Source organism: Emydura macquarii, unplaced genomic scaffold, assembly GCF_026122565.2.
Source record: "Emydura macquarii macquarii isolate MOO-44397 ecotype Brisbane River unplaced genomic scaffold, CSIRO-AGI_Emac_v2 contig_3122, whole genome shotgun sequence".
NCBI classification, from domain to species: Eukaryota; Metazoa; Chordata; order Testudines; family Chelidae; genus Emydura; species Emydura macquarii.
In genome coordinates this window covers 1179870-1200679 of record NW_027133259.1, presented here as the reverse complement: position 1 = coordinate 1200679, position 20810 = coordinate 1179870, and the positions used below count along the sequence as shown (strand labels likewise).

General features: G+C 41.5%; 1 long non-coding RNA gene across 3 annotated transcripts in view; it reads right to left on the bottom strand.

Annotated features, from left to right (window-relative positions):
* The window catches only part of LOC137141902 (uncharacterized), a 128230-nt gene that overhangs the window by 62859 nt on the left and 44561 nt on the right, over positions 1-20810 (bottom strand). For all 3 annotated transcript variants that reach the window (XR_010916771.1, XR_010916770.1, XR_010916772.1), the window contains exon 3: positions 11058-11162. This is a non-coding gene — a long non-coding RNA (uncharacterized lncRNA). The remainder of the gene's footprint in view (positions 1-11057; positions 11163-20810) is intronic.

The window sequence follows — 20810 nt, the reverse complement described above, 5'->3', positions numbered from 1 at the left end:
GTGCATGTTGGGTCTGTAATGAGAAGCTACCCAAAGCCAAAGATACCTCATTCTTAAACAGGCAAAGGATGTCATATAAGCTGATGAGACTATGAGACGCTGAAGCCTAAAGGATATTGTGCTCTCTGCACAAGTTGTTCCCTGAGAGTTTTCAGGAAGTTGTTTATTTTCAGAAGTCTATCACTTAGGAAGAAGGCCCTGGCTTGAGTGGAGTCCAGGTTCACCTCGATAAAGGTGACTGAGTGTGTAAATTGAAGGAAGGACTTCCAATTCATGAGGAACCTTAGAGACTGCAGAAGGCTGTACATGTATTGAACTCCTGAAAGCAGAATCTTTAGGATACTATCATCCAGCGAGAAGTATATGAATATGTCTCTGTGTCTGAGATGCACTGCAACTATCTAGAGGCATTCTGTGAATACCCTCGGCACTGTGGACAGACCAAACAGGAGAAGCCAGAATTAGAATTGATTTGCTCCCACACAGAACTGAAGGCTGTTGTTGTGGCCAGGTTTTATTCCTACACGGAAGTAAGCATCCTTTAAGTTGAGAACTGCATACCAATCCCCCTTGGTGTCAACACCTTAAACTTGAAAATTTCTCTCTCTCTTCTTGATGTTTCTGAGGTCCAAGATAGGTCTCAGACTACTTCTTGGACATTAGGAAATATCTGGTGTAAAACATATTTGCTGGTGTTTCTGCGGAATCTCCTTGACAGCACCCTTTAAAAGAAGGGAGCGTATCACCTCCAACAGAAGTTTCTAATTAGACAAACTGTGAAAGTGAGGGGGTCTTCTGTGAAATTGGATCGAGTAACAATCTCAGAGGTTATCTAGCACCTAATGACCAAAAGTTATATCACACCAGTTGTTGAAGAGGAAAGATAGACCACAACTGAAATGAAGAGAGAGAAGTACACAGCCTCTGAAGCATCCTGCCAAAAGTGATGTTTGGGAGCTAGTGGCAAGGACAACATACGGCGAGGGATCCTGCTTCTATATTGTGTATTTTTTATAGGAGCTGTTTTAGAAGAGGATGAAGGTTCATATTGCCTCTGAGGTTGGATACTCTGCTGTTGCTGAGCAGTGGGAGACTGCCTCTGAAACAAGAAAGCTGTGTAATATGGCTTTCTATTCGTAGCAGATGCAAATTGGTACAGTTCCAAAGAAAAGGCTATGACTCTCTATGGGCTTGTCTATTCGGGATGTTACTATGTGACATGCCAGGGTATGAATCTGCAGCACATTGGTATGCCGCGCAGTAACATCCCATAGGGACACAGCTACAGGGCACTAAAAGTTCCATAGTGCGCGTTGATAAACTGCCATTTCAAACAGCAATACCTCAGAGTGCAGTCTGGAACTTTCACTACTCTGTAGTGGTATCCACACAGGATGTTACTTCACAGCAAGTTAGTGCACTACAGGTTCACACCCTGGCCTGCCACACAGTTCGGTCCTATGTAGACAAGACCTTAATCTTGATCTTTTCCAGTGCCATCTATCTTATCACTAATGAGGTCAGAGCCTGCAAAAGTTAGGTCCTTAGTTAGCTTCTGACTCAGTCTGAAACCAGGCCTGATGTTTGAAGCCAGACAAGTGACCATCACTCTGGCTGTTGAATCTGAGATGTCATATGTTAATGCCGGTGCCAAAGACAGCCCTGTATCAGGTTTGGCAGTATGTAAGAGAGATTGTAGACTTCCGAATTCAGAGCCACATAAATAACTGAAGAAGTCCTTGTATAATATCTTTCCAGTGCCACTGGTGTCTTTGGTTTAGGAAGCCAAATATGCTCTCCAGATTGGGCTGGTGGAACTTTCACAGCTAGTTCTGAGGAGATCCAGTGTTCCTCCAGGATATTCTGGTTTGAAGCCAGAGGTCTGTATCGCTGCACAGAGTCGAGCAGCAGAGGCATAGCTAATAGCTTCAATGCGGGAGTTCCTTGAGAGGAGGAGAAGTCGACTGTGTCTGAGGTATTGGCACTGGTGAGGTATCTATATAACTCTGCAACAGAGACTGACTTCAGCATTATGTGCCAAAGGCGACACTGAAACCAGTAAGGGGTCCGCAAAGGAAACATATGTCAGGGGCAGAAATGCAGAGTGATGCTTCTTCTTCCTCTCCTACTCTCTGGAACGCTTCCTCTTCTTTTGCCCCAGAGCAGCACCAGGCAGAGATCTAGAAACTGCCTTTTGGTTATGGTATCTACTTTAAAAGTGCCAAAGCAGGTTGCAGTGCCAATGCTGATACAGACTGCAGTGTTACCACAGACGGTCTAGATGGAGCTTGAAACACTGGACCATGCCGGGCGGGAAGCTCAGCTGCTATAGATATTTTGCCTTGGAGTGGTGGATTAAGGACTGATATTGAGCCTAGTGGGTAGAAGAGGTGGGCCAAGAAGTGCACTCCCTTTTGTAGTCAGAATTGATGATGTCATCCTAGCACAAGTGTGCTACTGCACATGAACCTGGCTTTTCTATACAGTTCCACAACTCAATGCCAGAGGACTGAATCCTATTAGGGGGAATGCACAGAAGAAACTTAATTTCTTAACTTCCCTTCATAATTAAAATCTTTGAAAGCCTTTATTATCCTTGTTGCTGGCATCCATAATATACCCTTTCTACCACACCAATATCCTTTCTACAAAATGGTGCGCAATACTCTTTTGTGCAGTGAGGTAGTGTGTGACTAGAAATGGTTCAACTGGCCATAATAAAATAACAGAAACATCACCTCAAACTCAATCTCAGCCTGACATTTGGGATTGAATAAATGTTAAGTACAGCTATTCAAAAAATCAGTAAGAAATTAAGTGCATTTAAAAAAAATTTTTTACCGTCTTTTTAAAAATTTGGTCAAAAATAGCTTCATAGCTGATTGGGAAAAAAAAAAGTATTTTGAATGTAAAGGAACACCGGAAACTTTCCAATTAAATGTTTTGTTTAAAAAAAAAAATGTAAACAAAACTTTTCATTGAAAAATTTCAGGTGCTCCTTTTCATTTAAAATATATTTTTTCATGCAAAAGATTAGAAAACTTAGGAAATTTCAACTAGCTTTATTCATTACTCAAGTGTTTCATTTCCATTTTGTCTTGTTTTCATGACACTGTACTTTTATTGATTTTTAAGACCAGAAAGGGTCATTATATTCATCACTGGCCACACATTTCACCCGCAATTCACTTCTTGGTTCTAGCGAGGACAGGAAGCAGAACTGACAGAATACCATGAGAAAGGCAATTCTGACTCTCTTACAGTATTCCCATCACCACCAAAAGCAGGTAGTACCAGAAATCTCATCAGAGAGCTTGTTCTCAGAAGACTACCAATCTAATTTTGCAAACTCAACAGATTGAGCTAAATAGCCACACTTTTGCATACTTATTTGAACAGACCATATGAACCATGAAGAAAGGGCAATAAGGTTGGATTGAAAATGTGAGAAGTGGGGGGAGTAGGACACAGTGATATCACAAATCAGTACGGGCCATTGAATAAACTTAGAGACATTGAAGTGTTTGTGTTTATATTTTTAGGTAGAAATTTTAAAATGCTGGATTTTATAATGGATTATAATTGTGCCACTGAAATTGCCTTTAAGTGGACTTGGCAATCAATCGTCCATTTACAGTCCATAATAAATGCTTTGGTTGCAGAGCAGCACAGAGGAGTTCTCAATTACTTAGACACATTCCGTTTCACTCATTGGAGGTAATTTTTAACATTTTAAGGAAACGACTGCATTGTTTAGACTGAAGATGAGAATTTTGCTTTGTCTTTGGTCTAAACAATGTAACAGTTCCTTTAAAATGTTAAAAATTACCTTCCATTATCTAAATTGAAAACATTTTCTGAGGTTTAGCGAGGTAGGGTTATCACCAAGGAGTCAGGTATTTCAGTGCTTTATTTCATTTGAAGTTGAAAGTAATACTAGTTGCTGTGTCTTTGTTTTCAGAAATTTACAGGAGGAAATCTAACTTTTTAAAATTTGGTGTTCCCCCACTCTTATTTCTTTTTTATTCTAGCTCTCCGAAGGCTTAAGCCAAATTTCCCGCTTTTCATGGAGGTCCTATTGGAAACTGTCCTGACCCCTCTTCTTTTACCCGTAACATACTTTTACTTGGTGATCTCATGCTCTCATATAGCTTTAACTTCCATCTCTATGCTGCTGACACAAATCTCTCTCTTCACTCCTGACCAGTCTCACTCCATTTCATCCTGTCCGTCTGACATCTCTTCCTGGATGGTTTGGTGTCCATTCAAACTCCTTACAGCTCAAGCTTAATTCATCTCTGAAACTCTATTCCCTACCCACATTTTCAGTTACTGCTGAACATCCCACCATCTTTCCTTTGTGTTACTGATGGTCAAACAATGTTCTATAGCTGGTTTATAAAAACAGAGTGTTGGGGTTTATTTTTAAGAAAACTTTTCACAGAACATTTTCCAGTTCCTTTTTCATTGAAAATCATATACATTTGTATATGAAGTTTTAATGAAGGCACTGTCTTAATCATTCCTTACCCCATGCATGCTCTAGGTTTTTTCTGCCTCAGCATTTTTAGCATTTCCTCTTTCAGTCCCTACTACTAACACTCTAGACTTACACAGTCTCAAGTCCTGATTACTGTACCCTCCTTTTCACTGGCCTCCCTAACACCCACATTCCCACCCCGCCAAAATAGCCATGCAAAATGCAGCTGCTAAGATGTTCTTATTGGAAATGCTTTAGAAAAGGTTTGTAAGTACTGTATTGTAAGCAACCATGTGGAGACAGATGAAAAAGAGAGGTTTGTTATGAGAAGTCAGGGAAAGTCAGCAGCAATGGTACAAATCTGGGGACAGATTCGGTGCTGCATCTCTCAGGAGGCAAAGGTGGCTTATGAGGCTGTTGGGGGTACCAGCATGACCCCCAATGAAAATTAGAGCCTTCCATTTATAGTAGTTTTATTCAGCTTCCTATGAGCTGCTCCAAAACCCAGAATTGCTGGAGCTCCATGATCTAGCTACTCCTAGTCCAGTCTCCTCATACTTTAGCCCCACCCCATGCTGGAGAACATGCAGGAGGAAACTGTACACTAAATGTTAATGCCGTCCAAACAATTTCATCAGAGGACTCTCCAAAGCAAGATCACTGTTTAACGTGTAAATCAACACCCCTACACTATTTTAAACTCTGGACTTTGTAAGGGGCTGCAATGAAGAGAAGTGAAAGAGGATCTTACTGTTAATACAATCGGAAGAGTTCTGCAACATATGAAATGTTGAGACTAGCCAACTACTGATAAAGTTAGTGCAGATTATTTTGGAAAGACATTGAGCAAGGGTTAGATAATTTAGGACTAGAAGGGTTTTTCAATGAATTAGGAACAGTTACTAAGGTCAACAGATAAGAAGATCAATCATCTTTTTAGGAATACTAAATAATTTAAATAAAATGCACTGATGGGGTGAAAATTTACTCATTGTAAATTATTAAAATCCCTAAATTACTGAAGTAAATTGTTGTGAATCAGAAATATTTCTGTGAAAATGAAAGTGGAGTAAAAACTTTCTGTTTATTTAATCACAGAAGGGCATGCAAATAGTTTTGTTGTATTGTAATTGTATTTTATTTAATTTACAGAAGTGGATACTGAAATACAGTTAAGAAATAACAACTGTTCATGATGACAATTATTGTTAACTAATTTTTTTGCTAAAAGAAAAAAAGTAGATTGTTACTCATAATTTAACTGTGCTGGTCTGATCACCAGTTAAAATTCAAACAACAAATCTCCTGGTTCTGTAACCATCAGCTGATAGCACATTAAGTAAGGTTGGTAATTAACCTATATGATTACTTGATGCTTGAACTGACAACCAATTTTACCACCTGTAGATAGTGCTTCTGGCTGAGGTAATCGCCAGCAGGAAGGTGACCTTCCAAGAAATTCAGTATGGGACAAGATGCTAATGGATTGAAGGGGGGCCCCCGTAAACCTCAACAAGACCAGGTTTAAGTCCCATGAGAGAATCAGGTCATGAACCTCAGGGTAGAGTCTTTCCAGGCCCTTGAGAAACCACACCGTCATCTTGTGGGAGAACACTGATCTGCCCTGCACACGGGTTGGAAGGCTTAGATGGCTGCCAAGTGAACCTTAATAGATGGGAGAGCCAAACTTTGATGTTTCAGGTGGAGCAGATAGTCCAGGATAGACTGCAGAGAAGACCGGATGGAAAGAAATTGCATCCGGAGGCCCAACAAGTGAAACGTTTCCATTTGGACACGCAAGAACCAAGCAAGATTTGCCAGACCTGTTCCAAGCAGGCCTGCTCTTCAGGGTTCAGTCACACAGCAACCATGCCGTCAGATACAGGGAGGTGAGGTGAGGAGGAAGCAACTAGCTGTGGTCTTGTGAAATCAAGTTTGGGTGGGGTGGGAGCGTGATTGGAGCTGTTACTGAGAGGTCCAGAAGCATACCGAACCAATGCTGGTGTGGCCACACCAGAGCTACCAGGATAACCTTCGCCTTGTCCCATTTGACCTGTAGGAGGACCTTGTGAACCAAGAGGATTGGTGGGAAGGCATATAATAGGTGGTCTGCCCGTAAGAGCAGGAAGGCATCAGAGAGGAAGCTCCTGCTGTGCCCACGCAGTGAACAGAACTGATGGCGTTTCCTGTTCTGTCTGGTGGCGAACAGGTCCACCTGGGGAGGCCCCTACTTCTGAAAGATGACATTGACGAACTCCAGGGGAAGAGACCACTCGTGATGAGAGGAAAAGGCTCTGCTGAGGTAATCTGCCAGTACATTTCGGGCTCCAGGGAGATGTGATGCCTTGAGGTGGATGGGGTGCTTCACACAGAAGTTCTACAGATGGAGGGCCTCCTGGCACAGGGCTGAAGATTGAACACCCCTCCCTGCTGGTTGATTTAAAACAATGATGCAGTGTTGTCCATCAGGACCTGAACCACCTTGCCTGAGAGCTGGGGAAGGAAGGCCTGGCAAGCCAATCTTACCGCCCTGAGTTCCCTGACATTTATATGCAAGGAGAGCTCTTCCCAGAAGCAGAAGTCTTGAGACTGTCGAGGTGGGCTCCCCATCCCAGGTCTGATACATCCAAAACTAAGTTTACTGACAGATATTGGGTGGCAAAGGGTACCCCTTTCATTACAGAACCTAGGTCTCTCCACCAAGTCAGCAAAGTGAGGACCAGCGGTGGAATCCAATTGGTGTCTATTCAGGGAGTAGTCTGATGCTAGCCACATCTATAGGGGTCTGAAGTGTCGCCTTATGTACTGCACCACATAGCCACATGCTGCCATGTGACCCAACAGCTTGAGGCAAACCCGAGTGGACTTTAGCAGGTGGGTTGTAACCTTTGAGATTAGGTCCGACATAACTCAGAATCTGGCCTTCAGTAAGTAGGCCTTGGTCTGGGTTGAGTCAAGCACTGCCCCAATGAACTCTATTCTCTGAACTGGGACCAGTTGACTTTTCTCGTTTATCAACAGACCCAGGGCTCAGAAGGCGATTCATAATGTACTGATGTTGTACTGGACCTGATCCTGAGAGTGGCCTTTGATCAGCGAGTCATGGAAGTACGGGTAAAGTTTCATGCCTTGATGTCTGAGAAAGGCAACTACCACCACCAAACACTTCGTGAAGATCCACTGGCTGCCAACAGGGCAAAGGGAAACATGGTGAATTGTTAGTGGTGCTGACCCACTACAAAAATGAGGAATCTCCTGTGACCACAGAAGATGGAGATGTGGAAATAGACGTCCTTTAAATCGAGGGTGGTGTATCAGTCTCCTGGATCCAGAGAGAGATTGATGGAAGCAAGGGAGACCATGCAGAACCTGTTTCTTGATATATTTGTTGCGGTGATGAAGGTGCAGGATGGGCTGTAGACTCCCTTTTGCCTTTGGGATTAGGATATATCAGGAATAAAACCCTTTCCCTCTCAAGTCTTGAAGAACCTCCTCTATGGCCCCAAATGTAGGAGGGCTTGCTCCTCTTGTATGAGAAGCTGCTCATGAGAAGGGTCCCTGAAGAGGGATGCAGTGGGAGGCGGAAGGGGTTGATGAAAACTGGAGGGTGTAACCGACTGTTATAGTGCTGAGTACCCAATGGTCCCAAGTTATAAATGACCTCATTGGGATGAAGGGTGACAGGTAGTCCAAAAACAAAAAGGGGGGATGGATCCGGAGTTGGGACTGGTATTCCGTCCTCGGGCATATCTTCAAAAGGCCTGTCTGGCCCTGCTGGGGGTATGTATGTGATCCTGACTGGGAGGCTGAGGCAGAAGGTAGGGACTGGTGTCATTTATAGCTCTTTCCCTTTCTTTTATAGAGCTCCTGTCTGGGAGGCACTGGGAATCTGGAAGATTGCTGAGGCCTAAAATGCTTCCTGGAGGCTGCGAGTGTGTAAAGGCCCAGGAAGCGCACTGTAGCTCTCGAGTCTTTGAGGCTGTGAAGCTTGGAGTCCATCTATTCAGAGAACAGGGAAGTCCCTTCGAAGGCGAGGTCCTGATGGACTGCTTGACTTCTTGAGAGAGGCCCGGTGACTGAAGCCATGAACAGCTCCTCATGATGACCGCTGATGCCACAGTCCTGCTGAGTTGGTCACATACAGAGATGCCTGGAGGGAAGTCCTGGCCACCGTCTTGACTTCCTCTAGGATGGCCGTAAACCCCTGCCTCAACTATTGCAGCAGGGACACTTTAAATTTGGCATTGGGTCCCACTGGTTAACATTGTACCTTGCCAGCACAGCGTACTGGTTAGAGATACGTAATGAGGCTGCCCATCAAATAAACCTTGTGCCCGAACAGGTCCAGTCTCTTAGACTCTTTATTTTTGCGGGTAACACTTGACTGCCCTTTCTGTCTCGCTCGTTTGCAGCTGCCGCCACCAGCGACACTGGAGAGGTGGGAGGTAGGAAATGAGTACAAGGTGTGTCTGACTTCAGGCTTTTAGATGGCAATATGTGGTACAATTTATTAATGACAGTGAGTTTTATGTACTAGCAATGTATCTTAACTGCACTTCATTATAAGTTATTTGTGCTGTTTTGTTTAAAATACCTAATAACCAAAAACACTGTTGTAATGGGGTCCTCTGGGGACAGAGGAGCCTAATGGTTAGCGTCTGCTCATTGCAGGGGCACTGGTAGGGGAGCCCAGGCCTAACTGCTCGACCAGGCTCCAACAGAGGGCCCAAGGAAAGTAAGCAGCGTTTGGCATCCGGGGGAGGGGTGAGAACAGAGGAGTGCCTCTAAGCTACCTTCCCTGGGTTGCTTCCTATCACTGCTTCTGGTCTGAGATGGGGAGGCGAGTGGGGAGAAAGAAATAAGGAAACAAAAACCCCTCTTGGAGGCTTTTCCAGCTCCTTTTGGCCTTCACTCCTCTCCAGCTTCCCCCACCCCTTCTGAGCTGTGTAGTTCCCTTTTAAACCTGTCTCCATCTGGAGCATGCTCCGCAGGACTGGAGGGATGGGGCTAGCTGGGCCCCATATAGTCCTTTAACCCTTTCCGTCCTAGTGTGGGGTTTGATACCCCATCACAATGGTACTTAGAAACAAGATTGAAATTTTTAGTAAAATATTTACCTTCCACACACTCATTTATTGACTTAAAGTTCCTGAAATCATTTTATGCTACTTTTCTATACAACAGTTGACTGTGTATTGCACTGAAGAGACGGTCAAGAAGTAAATTGTTCAGTATCAATCACCAAACTTCACTAAGTGCTACACACACATTTAATTCCTTTTGCATCTTGATGAGGCTTAAGAATACTACAGAATCGACTGTCCATTTCTTTTGTTTCTTGTCCCCAACCTGAGCCTGTACTGATTGACTGCATATTTTATCTAAATCTGTGATCCTGAAAATACTTACGTATGGGCTTAATTTTAATCATGTGAGCAGTCCCATTTCCTTTAATGAGGCTGTTTAGTCACTTGAGCTAAATTAATCACGGGTGAAAATGTTTGCAGGATCTAGGCCTAATTTTCTAGTAAATAACCTTATTAAAAACTATTACTTCTATATTTAGAATATCAATAAATAATAATAAATCAGAGTTTGCACTTATATAGCACCCCTTTCATCTCAGGATCTCCAAGAGCTTTGAAAAGGCATCACTATTACTAGTCTCAATTTACAGGTGATAAACGCGCAGATTAAAGAGATTGCTGTTTTAAATTGAGCACACTACTTTTCCCTATTAATAGTAAAACAAAATTCTAGTTTGGTATAATCAAGTGGGTAACAACCAATGCTACTTCTTTGCAGCTTACTCTCGGCTCAACCATCATATCCTAATGATAAACTTCTGCGCTAGGGCCTGCAACGCCTGACTTCCATTCCGTTGTGTGTGCTCTGAGGGGTGAAATTCACATCAGTTGCACCACGTAAAGCCCACAGAAGACCTTAATGTGCAGCTTTAAACTGGGTCTTATGTTGTACCCAGGTCATTGGGCTGCCCTCTGTATCGAAATGCGTTTCACCTTGATTCACTGGGTTAACTTGGACTGCTCCATAGCCTGGTTATCCTTAAAGACCTGATCTAATGGCTGCTGATGTCAGTGGGAGTCTCTCCACTGTGTTCAATGTGCACTGACTTGGCCCATTAGTTAGTAATGGGGGAACTAGTGAATTCTGGTTAAGTGAGAGTCAGAAAAGTGTCTAGCTGACCCACCCATTCCTGCATTGGCCCTGCTCTGCTCATAGGAGTGAAAGGTGGTACAAATGTATTCGGCTAGTAAATATACATAGATATCACTGAATATCCACAGGGCTTCTAATCTGTTGAGTTTTGAGGCACCACTTTTACCCAGTAAAACCACCACCATAACAACCTTAAACTACACAGTGGGATTTAGACTAAATAGCCCTAGTTTTTCCTCCTTTTCTGGGTATTTCATTCATTTGCATGATATTTCATCAGCACCTTTCATGAGTTAACGGAAGCAGTTTCCATCAAGCTCATTAGTGTATGTGCTTGTACGTACAGTGCCTAAAACCATGCAGAGACTATTGGTGTGTATAATGAGCTCATAAATACCTGAAAGCCTCTCAATGTATTCTCAGAAGCCTTTTCTCTCTGTGCTTGATTTCATCTTGCCAGATAACTACTGTATCTTTTTGGGTGCAGTCGGAGACAGATATACTATGGGGAAGGGAAAAAGCAATCTTAGTGAATGTGAATTTGGTAGGAATCTAAAGAAGACATAAAGCAAAAGCTGAAATACCATAAAATAAATATTTTTAAAATACTCTTTCGTCCTCCCTACAGTCTGTTTCACTGACAAACCTGACATTTCATGTGGAGCAGATAAACAAGAAACACCGAGCAAATTGTGTCATTTCATAATGATAGGAAATATTTTCTTTAAAGCATCTGGATTCTAGCAAATGCACTCCAAACCTAATGAAAACTTTTCCATTGTAGATTCACCTTTTCAGACAGAAGTCTTCCTCTGGGTTACTTGTAGATAGAGGCCAAACATAGATGTCAATTGTTACGGCTGCACTGACTAGAATAAAGCTGCACCAGTTTAAATCAGCAGAGAATTTGGTTCCTATGTGTGTAACAATCTGTGCAGGATTTCTTTAATCAGTTGAAAGTAAGCGCCATGAAGAAATTATTAGGTTTACTATTACTGTAGAAGAGTCTCGTGTTCTCTCTATAAGCTGTGTAAGAATTGTCTGCTCTATTTTTCTTAAAATATTAATTTACCAATGTATTTGGACAAAGATTAGTCACCCACATCCCTGTATTGTAGTCACACTCAGATTTGGAGAAGAGTGGAAGTGCAGAAGTGTCTTCAGGTGTAACCCCGCTCCCCCAACTTTTCTCTCATCCATGAACTTGAGACGCTTTAAAGGAACCCAATCTTCTGAGTGTGCTTCTAAAGACTCCTTTTAAAGGCGTCTCAAATTGGACACCCAATACCACTCATTTCTTTGCAAAATGTAAGTCACAATATGACTCTGAAGTGATTACGGCATGCAGTACACTAAACAGCTTTGCATCTTAACATCTCATGAGCTCCCAGAGAATTTTAGTTATGTAGGGCCAAATTCTGCGCTTAACAACAACTATAAACGTCATTGAACTAAGCAGTATTGTCTTCAGCAAGACAGTAGAAGAACTGGGGAGATAAAGGAGAGGGTGTGGCCTGGATAGCTAGAGGATGCCTCAAGTGAAAATTCTTATGATTGCCAGCTTGTCTATCAAGAGGAGAGGAAGGAGCAAGCCATGGGACACAGGAACACTTGACAAGGCCCTAGAGTGACCCACAGTAGCTCAGAAGTTCCAGCGTTTCTAAAGATTATTAAAGATGACCTTCTATCTAGCAGACATGAGATATTTCTATTTATTGCCATGCTGCTGCTGCTAGGATTCTGCCACTGTGCACTATGTCTTGTCAGCAGGGAGCCTTCCTAAGCCTCTTTAAGGGAGCTGAAGAAGAAGAAACAGTTATTCACCCTGTGGAAAAATTAGTTACTGCACAGGGTGAATAACCTCTTCTTCTTTGCATAGTGTCCCTATGGATGCTCCACTTGAGATGACTTCTGAGCAGTACCCCCAAAAGGAGGGAACTTCGAAACAGTCTATTACTAAAGACAGAACTGCACTGCAAACTGCTGTGTCAGATCTAGAGGCATGGTTCAAATGGGGGTCTTGTGAGACCTCGGAGAACTAGATTAAGGTCTCAAACTCAAGGGTTGGTCTTAACTTGATTAAAGAGGTTCCCCAGTCCTTTAATGAAGTTCACTATCATAGAGTGAGAAAATACTGAGAACCCTTCAACTGGAAAACAAAGTCAGTTATTGCAGGCAAATGGACCTGATCGAACTACTTGATAAACCCATTTTCTTCAGTTATAGCAGGTAATCCGGGATAAGAGAAAGTGGAGATTCAGGTGTGAACCTCTGATGTTCACACCAATAGCTAAATCATTTCCACTTCTGTAGGTAAGGATTATGGGTAGATTCTTTCCTGCAGTACCTTTTTAGAACAGATAAATTCTATCCCCATGAACCATCAAGGAGCCATGCCTTGAAGTAGGGAAATTCCAGGTTGGTCTGAAGCACTCAACCAGCATCTTTTGAGTGGAGACAAGGAGTGCACATAAGATTGCTTGCTGAACCAGGAGATGGTTGAAACAGGTAAGGGTACTATGCTTGTCTCGGCCACATTAGGGACTATAGGGATATTTTGTTCATCACCCTTAGAATTAGAGGTATTGGAGGAAATGTATAATATAGGCCCTTCATCCAAGAAAGAAGGAAGGAGTCCCCAAGGGAATGGAGACCAAGACACTCTCTTGCACAGGAAAGGAACAGAACTTCCTGTTTATGGTGCTGGCAAAGATGTCCACTTCCAGGTATCCTCACATTTGAAATATGTCATCTAGCATCATGTTCCTCAAACGTCTACTCCTGCCAGGGAATGGTCTGAAGTGGTAGAGATTGTGTCTCCCTATTGTCCTGGTAAGCAAAGCTCTGAGCCCTCAAAAACTGCTGTCTGTAAGCATACCAGGGATCCTAGCATAGCCATTGTGGGGTTCCATACGGGAGAGGAAGTGGCATCCAAGATGTTTCCCACCATTTGTGGTGACTTCCCTGGGCTTTCTCCTGGTTTTTGCAATCAACATAGAAGGGGTGGGGAGCCCTGCATTGGAATAGAAGAGTCTGAATGGATTGAAAGGAGGCCAAACTGAAAATGATGGTAAGTTGGAAGTACTGGTGATAGATTAATGTCCACTGACTGAGTGGGTCTCAGTACCAAGAGGCATTCGGTACCCATGATCACTGGGGACTCTGATTCCTATGCTGCAGTTAAGTCCTTTGAGTTCCTAAATTCTTGAGGTACCAAATGGAGTCATGGTCACTCTCAAAATGAATGGTACCTACAGTTTAGACTGCTGCAACAAGAGCAACGACAGAGGTGGATGCTTTGATTTACATGGTACCGAGGGACCCATCAAGGTGGGTACTGAAGGTAGGGTTGTGTCCAGTGGTACTGGTCTTTGCCATCTCTGACATGCCCAGATGGTACCGAGGATTGTTCAGAGCCTTGTTTGCTCTTAGAAGAGCTATGGGGTTTCCTGACTCTGCCAGTACTAGAAGAACCTGTAGCCTGAATGGTACTGGGCAAAGAAGTCAACAATTCTAAGACCACGGACATAGTGAGAGATTGAGATCTTTTAAGAGCAAATGCCTTGTGAGGTGAGTCAGCACTCCTCTTCCTGAGACCTTTGGAGGTCTCTGAAACCTTCCCTTGTCTCGGGAATGCTAAGATGAGGTTGACAGGGTGCTGGATCTGCTGGAAACTTATGTACAGGGGGATTCTCCTGACTTGGCTCTGAACAGGGTGAAGGGAACATTGCATCATAAGAAGCCTCAGCTTGATCCCAGTTCTTCCTCACCCTGGATTTAAGGGCTGAACAGAGGCTACACTTCTGCGGAATGTGCGACACTCCCAGGCAGCAAATGCACTTGGACTGTCCACCACTAGTTGAGGTGGTGTCTCAGCAAGTGAGGCAGTGTTTGAAACCTGGAGAGCCAGACATGCCCTCCCAAGGAAGATGAGCCTCCTCCTCAAGAGGAAAGAGGAAAAAAATGTAGTCCTCTCACTAGTAAAACTAAACTAAACAATTACGCTAAGCTAAAGTAACACTAAAATTGTAATAGATGAAGTTGAACATGCTAGATCTTCTTCTCAGGCCAAGGTGGTTGAGAAGGACCTGAGGGCAGTTTGCCCATGCAGCCCTATATAGCCTCGATGTGGGGCATGAGGATGTGTATGGTGCTTGCTAGTTTACTGGGAACACTGATGCCACTTCCCTCAAATTTATATGAGGCAACCTACGATTTGCTTTGGCACGCCTCATGCAAGGCAAATTAATTTATTGGCAAGGATATAGAACTAGGAACCATTACAAATCCACATTGTTGCTAACAATTTCTTCTGCTTTACACTTCAGGAATCTACCCACAAATTCCAAATTGTAACCTCTCAAAAATTCCTTCCTCCCCAAGTTCCATAACATAGACACACAGTATTAGAAGGCAAAAATATAACCATAGTACATGATCATAGCACTCTTTATGTATCTCTCTGCATACAGTTTAAATAGCCAAGTACTAGCTTTATTACATTTTGCTATAATACAGTGCAACCTTGTTTATCCAACCCTATGCTATAAAAACACTACTATATTCAAAAACAGAGCAAACTTTATAATTATGAGAGGTGCCCAGATACCATGTACAAGAAGCCCCGAAATGTAGTGTGTGAATCAAAAAGTTCCTCTTTCTGTCTATAAGCATGCTCTCGGTTCTGCTGGAGATATATATTTTGAATAGGTTTTACTCTGCCCTCTTTCCCCTGACCTGATGTCAATGAAACATTTCACCTGTGAATGAGAGAGCAGCTGACCAGGCCCACACAGGTACTAAGGTAATGGGAATTTAGCAAAAGATAGTATGGTGTAGCAAAAGTAAAACAACTGTGGATTTTGTCCATTGTAACATTACTTACATGGTACCTTACATCTTCAAAGCACCATATAAACATTAACTAATTTATTGTCATATGCCCCTGTGAGACAGTGAAGTACTTATTATTACCAGATAGGAAAAGAGACACAATGAGAGCATGTGGCTCACACCAAGTGAATCAGTGGCAGAGGAGAGATTAAGATCATTGGCGTTCCTGGCTCCCAACTCCCTTGCTCAGACTCCGAGAGCATGTTCCCTTTTTTAAATGAATCATGCTATAGAAGGCTCGTTTACTCTTTCCACAGCAATTTCTAGTTTAAGAAAGGGACTACAAGCTCTTTTGTTGTGTAACTTACACCTCTGTTGTAGGAATCTAAGTTTCATTTTCCTGACATGATTATTCTACCTTAAGAGCTTGTGGTCATGAGCATTTCTTACTAGAAGTTAACATGATAGGTAGGATTGATTCTTTCCAAGGCTCACTTTTTTTCTTTTTTCTCCAAGCTAATTTGCTGAGCTGGAAGGACAAATTGCTCACTACCAAGCCCTGACTGTAAATGTCCTACGTAGCAGTGAGCCAGGCTAGCTTTACACAAACTGCAAAATCTTGTTTTATAGGACATCTCTTACAACTGTCTGGAGAAATACTAATTCCCTTGAGAACTGAGACGTTCAGTAGATGCTTGTTACAGCTGTTTTCAGTGACCAGCCATTTCCAGGTTCCCAAAGGCAAATAATCAAGGACGACATTACACTAAACACAGAAGGGAAGATCATACCTAACTCAGATTACATGCACATGTATTTACACAGTGTCTGCTCCCATTGAAACCAATAGGAATTTTGCCATTGACTTCAGTGGGAGCAAAACAGGACTTCAGCGGTTGTTTCCTTGGGTAACCACTGCATAAAATATTATACTCAGGATACAAAAAATTACCTTGATTGTGAAATAACATCAAAAGCACTTGTTTTAATGTCCCCATCCCTTACACTGCTACTGTCCTCAAACTGCCAGTTGTTGTATTAATTAAAACAAAAGCAAAAACTGCCACTGTAACGGGAATATAAGAAAGTGACAATCTACAAAAAAAACGTCCACCACAGACCTGATTCTGCTCCCGCTCATGCCAATGGAAGTTTCATCTTCACTGAAAGGTCCTATCTGTCTGAAGCAAAGCATCACTGGTTTGTAATGTCACAAGTGTAAGACATGTCAAATATACTTGGGTCAGATAAGAGATCATATGCAATGGCATGGTTTTCAAATTTCCTAAAGCTTCAGTGCAGTATAAAGTTGTGAAATAAAAGTGCTTCAGGTAGATATAAAGATTCAATATCTCAGGCTCTATGCTTTGCAGTCATTTGGTTACAATATGTCAGAATTTAAAGAATGTCCCTAAATATGAGCTCTGAAATCTAATTACTGTCACTATTTATATCCCCAATGCATTGAAATGCTGGACTCCTATCATCCCTGCAGAAATGCAACCTCTGTGAATAGTACAACTGGCTAACAAGTGTTAGCTGTACAGTTCATGAAAGTGTTAGTAAGCCTGATGGATTTCTTGTGGGATTCTACAAAACTATATATACACTTCAGAGAACCACGGAAAATTCCCACTACTGTTCTGAGATTGTCACTGCCTGAAGATATAGCACTCTCAACCCTGATTTCATGTATGCTTTGTATTTCTATGTCTGGGAGGGAAGTAACAGTTCTTGCTATAATTTTTGTAAAGAAGTAAACAAGGTTGGAGAGAATGGAAATAGGGGATTTGGAGTGCTTTATGCTCCCATTTCACTAGTAGATGATGTGTTTTATCAGGTTTACATGATAAGTCTTATTAGTGAGGGTATTGTTACAGCTGCCTTCCCGGTGTAACTTGTTACTAATATAGCAAACCTAATCACCCTAAACATGAGTTGGCCAAACAGAAACAAGGCTCTTTTTGCATATCCTGCAAAAGAAATTATTACTGGCTCGGAAAGGCATGTGGACCAAAACAGAAACATTTTATTTATTTCATAATTTGTAAAAATGCCCCCATAGTGGTCTCTGGATGAATGCTAAACTATTAAAAAGTTCCAGGGGCCATATTGTGCCATTGATTTTTAAACTGGGCACCACAATGAAATCAACAAGGAGTTATATTTAAACAGTAGTTCTACTGTGAAAAATGGCTATGTAAAAATGGCACCTTCTTACTCAGCTGATCTGCTCTCATCAGTGGATATTCAAAACTATACATTAAATGAACATAGTAATTTTCATAAATTCTGAGTACCCACAACACCCACTGAAGCCAATAGGAGTAGAATGTGCTCAGCATCCTTGAAAACCAGACCATCTGTTTGTACTATTGATAGACTTGCAGCACCAATACCACTCTGGAAGAATGAACTGGATTCTTCTCTGACTTGACCTGCATCAACAGAATTGACCTAATTACAGGGCCACCTGAACAACCCCCCCACTGTCTTTAAATTATGCCATAAAACATACCTGTGGGACCCCAATGAACGCATAGGGGTAAATGAGGGAAGTATTAGGACTCCAGAGAAAGGATGGTACAGTGGTTAACATGCTAACCTAGAATTTGGAAGACCTAAGCTTTGCCACATACGTCCTGTGTCACTCTGGCCAAGTCCCTTAGTCTCTCTGTACCTTACTCCCGTCTGTAAATGGGGATAACAGTACTACTTTACAGCGGTGTCATGAGCGTAAACACATTCAAGATTGTGAAGCACTCAGATACTATGATAATGGGGCGATATAAATGCCACTGATACAATCTTTGTTACTCGTGAACCCAATTATTATTATGTTCTGCATGAATCAGAAAAAAAACAGCTTCACGTTCAGATGCCAGGCTGAGTTTGCAGGACTGCCAGTTAGAGAAAACATCTTTTTTACCTATATACTCAGCAAATTTAACACAGAATCAGTAAGACACAATAAATGTGGAGTCCACCATGTAATTTTTACTAAGTGACTTTTCAGAGAAGAATTGCATTATAAAAATTATTGGCTTGAATACAGCCACAAAAGAAACAACAACAAACTAGCGCAAATCAACAGCAACAAAAGATTATAGCAACTCAAACCCCCACTTTATTCAGGCACTTTCCATCAAAACATAGCTCACAAGATGAGTCAGGGCATTGTCCTGAAGGTTAAATTCATTATTCAAAGATTCAGATAAAACAGGGCTTAGATCAAACCATCTTGGTTTTGCTATTACAAGAAACCTGAGCAATGTTTTGCAAATGCATAACTTTCCCCCTTTTTTCCCACCCTAAAGAATACACAGTACAAAAGGGCTGCGGAAGAAAAAAGCCACATGACATGAGTAAGACTTTTTTAGTGAAATATTTTTCTCTTACTCCCCTTAGAACTGTGACATCACTATTTTAATAAACTATTCAAGGCTAGACTCCTCAGTCCCCTATAATCCTCAGAACAAAACCTCATCAGTCAAAATATATTACTACTGCAAGTCTGGCTCTCCAACATAGCTTGCTACTTTTCTCATCAGTCTTTACAGTAGCTTTACTATGGAGTTTAAGTCACCTGCTCTGGCTGAGACACTCCTCACTAGAGTGCAGAATGTCAGTCATTTGCACTATCTGTAAGTATTAGTACAACATAGATTCTAATTAACCAAATGATTCAGAAAAGAAGTAAATTGATGCATGTTTTAGGAATCCTTGTTGCTGCACAGTAGTTAGTGATAATACCCACCTCACAGCTCATTAGCCAATGAAAATACTACACTGCATAAATATTATTTTGCTCTTTTATGTTTAACATAAATCCAGGATCTCAGAAACCTCCATTACAGAATAGATGTGATTTAGTTATACTGGAACATCGTAGGAAATGGAAAGCAGCCCTGGTTGTCCAAAAACAGCAAGATGGAGGCCAATATACTGTATGCTTTGGTCCTCCCTCTGCACAACTAGCACTCCTCAGCCTCAGGACATTCGAAACTCTGGAATATGTCCTGGCAGAACGCAGAGAAACCATATATTGTACAACTCTGTACATGAATTCTCAATACCTCACTGGTGGATTTCTTTTTTTCCTGAAAACAATGCAGTCCACTATAAATCTACAAAGCGCCAACTAAAAGTTTAACTAAAAATCTGACCAGAAGGCTGAAGAAAACTGGCACAGAACTAAAATAAAAAATATAAATTTTTAATAGCAAAAGAAGGGTATGAAAGGACATGCAGCTGTTTTGCTGCACAATTTCTCAAAATGGGAACTGAGAAGAAGGTCACAAATGTAGACTGTGCTCTCACTTCTACTTGAGATAAACATTTACACTCTATTCATTTTAAACAGGAAGACATAACACTAGAACATGACCTTTAATTTCATTGAGCCTGTGAAGGCAAACCATCCCAGCTCCACTGCAGTGCAGTTAAATATTTAAGAAGAGATGCATGGTATTCCACTGCCTTGTTATTACAGGTGTACTTGATTTTATATTCAATGAGGAAGGTGTAGTTTTATGGCTCTGTGGAAAAATCTTTAAAATGCTTGTGGGTGAGTATCTAAAGATGCCAGATTGGTGTTAGAAAGCATAATAGAAAGATAAAGTATTGAAGAAATTATCTACATGCCAATGAACAAGCGGTTAGGTAAATAATAATAAACCATACATAAATAGATTTGGTTTCTTTTTAGTGTTATTACAGATGTGTGCCTCCTTGTGTTTTTTTAAAAGGGTAAAGTTCTGATGTTTTATCACTAACCCTCTAGATGTTTGTAGGCTGAAAACTGATAGAGCTAATAGGATATTAATGAAGATAAAGTAAGATTAATTTACAGGGGGAAATATACATATTTTGAACAGTCAAACTGGTTTGTGTAGTGTGGGCAGTGAAATTTGTTTCTTTTTTGTATATTTCCTCTGCACATTTGAAAAATGATTAAAAAGGTTTAAACATTTAAGGTGAGATATTTTTCTGAGTCAACAGACAATTGTTCATATAAAGCATTGTTTAAAATAAAAAAATGAAATTAGGTCAACTTCTCAAAAGTGACTAGTGATTATGGGTCTCTCAATTTTTGGCTGCCCAATTTAAGACATCTTAAGGAGAGGCCGGAGCACCCAATTTTTGCAGGTACCTTTATGGTATCTCAAGTAGGGTAACCAAAAAACTGAGGCACCACAACTGGTCAGTTTTGAAAATCTTGATCCCCAAGCTTTAAGGAAACGTTCTCCATTATCTGTTATGGCCCCTGAATAGTTTGAGATACTTACATAACAAAAAACAAGACATGTCGAATTAT